Source organism: Lycium barbarum, chromosome 11 (assembly GCF_019175385.1).
Source record: "Lycium barbarum isolate Lr01 chromosome 11, ASM1917538v2, whole genome shotgun sequence".
Classification (NCBI taxonomy): Eukaryota; Viridiplantae; Streptophyta; class Magnoliopsida; order Solanales; family Solanaceae; genus Lycium; species Lycium barbarum.
Genome location: NC_083347.1, coordinates 17,235,373 through 17,237,491, shown reverse-complemented (window position 1 = coordinate 17,237,491; position 2,119 = coordinate 17,235,373). Strand labels below are relative to the sequence as shown.

The window sequence follows — 2,119 nt, the reverse complement described above, 5'->3', positions numbered from 1 at the left end:
AACATTTACCTTCTTGATTTGAGACTCATCAAACTTCTTCGTCAGCAAGGAGATATTTGTTGCAAGTTCTGCCAATGTTTGCTGGGTATCCTGATTCTCCTTCACTATATTCTGGAGCATAGCACTACCATATGGTACCACATCAGCATTGTTCGAGTGCCAAGCCTAATTATGAGTTGTCAGCTTGTTGAGTATTATGGTTACTCGTCGGAAGGTCTTGTTCATAAAACACCCATCAGCCGCATTGTTGGCCACTGACTGTGTCACTGGATCTAACCCTCGGTAGAACTTCTCCATCAATATATTTTTTGGAAAACCATGATTTGGGATCTTCTGTAAATATTCTTTGAACCTCTCCCAGGCTTCATATAGTTGTTCCCCCGGTCGCTGCTTGAATTCATATATCTTGTCTCGAATCTCAGCCTTCTTACTAGGGGGATACCACTTTTTAAGAAACACAGTAACCATCTCTGCCCATGAAGTAATTGAATTTCGGGGCAGCTTCTCGAACCATGTTCTAGCCTCTCCAGCTAAGGAATACTTGAATAGCCTCAACCGAATAGCATCTTGTGGAACATTGTTCCGGACGTGATTAGCACACACATCCACAAAATTTTGCAAATGACGTTGAGGGTCATTCTCGGTAGAGTTCCGAAAGTACCTCTCAAGTTTCAGCAGCTGATAAAGAGATGAGTCAATTTTCATAGTAGCCGCTCCAACTCGAGGTTGAACAATGGCAGATGCATAGTCATCCTCTTGAACCAGTTCAGCAAAAATATTCTCATCATCAGATTCATCCGTTTGATTATTCAAGCGATTCACCTGATTACCCGCACGCTGATTCTGCTGATTTTGATTCATGATCACCTGGTTTACACAGAGTAGCAAACAAGGTGTGATGGAATAAGCAAAAGACTTTAATCAAAGCAAACACTATTTAGTAATTTCAAAACCGTAGTCCCCGGCAACGGCGCTAAAATTTGATACGCTCAAATTACACCTATTAATGGCATAACGCGGACGTTGTCAAATATAGTAACCCAACGAGGTTGGGGTCGAATCCCACAGGGAATATGGTGTGAAAAGGGTACTAAAATCGTAGATGCTAAGTTCTAGGTCTAATGGCTTAATCCGATAAGTTGTGTAAAAGTTGGTTTTTCTATGACTAGTTGCTAAATTATTGCTTTGGTGAATACTTATGGTAAAAGAAACTAAGGTTGTGTCCCCGTTAGATAGAGTGTATGATCATGGGTATTGATCTTGATATACTTGTAATGGATCATTATATGAATACATTTAATCTCTATGTGAATCTTTACTATTTCCCAATAAATAAAGATTATATCTTTCTATGATTTTCCCAAATATAAGAAAGTGATTATGAAGAACGATTAATCGTGCCAAGTAAATTCCTCTTATTCCTAAGTGAATTTATTAAACAAAGTTTAAAGCTTTGAGTTCTTGTTAATTATTCTTACCAACCCCAATTATTTTTCCAAATAAATTTAGGGTTTATGGCTTTAATCAATGTTTGCACCCATTAATTATGAATGAAGAATGAAGAATAACTAAACCCTAATAATCCATTATTTGTATATCAATCACAACCCAATCACAAAACACCCATCATTAGGTTCACAACCCTAGTAAGGGAATTTAGTTACTCATGACGAAGAACAAGGAATAAGAAATTGAAGAATTCATAAGTGCTTACTTTGGAATGAAAAAGGAATTGAGAATACTTGAATTGATGTTTGAATCTTCAAAAACTAGAGAGAATTTTATGTTCTAAGTCAAGAGACAAAAATATATTGAATGATGAATATTAAAACCCTACAATGACTATTTATAGGTTTTGAAATTACATAAGTTACAGATTTTGCACTTCAGTCCCGTCATGATGAAATACGGTCCGTAAATCACTTTACGGACCGTAAAGATGGTTTACGCCCTCGTTGTCTTCTCAGCTGTGTGGAACTCAACCTTCCAAAATACGGACCGTAAAGTGGTTTACGGTCCGTAAACTTCGTGGTCGTCTTTCACTTCGCTAATCTCAGACTTTCTGCCAGACGCTTGAATGCTAAATACGTGATGGAATACGGACCGTAAACTGGAATAC

At 37.6% G+C, this 2,119-nt stretch overlaps 1 non-coding gene across 1 annotated transcript; it reads left to right on the top strand.

Annotated features, from left to right (window-relative positions):
* The first annotated feature begins 313 nt into the window (after positions 1–313).
* LOC132620621 (small nucleolar RNA R71) lies at positions 314–419 on the top strand. Its single transcript, XR_009575061.1, has one exon. It is a non-coding gene; the product is annotated as a small nucleolar RNA R71 (small nucleolar RNA).
* Positions 420–2,119: the final 1,700 nt, after the last annotated feature.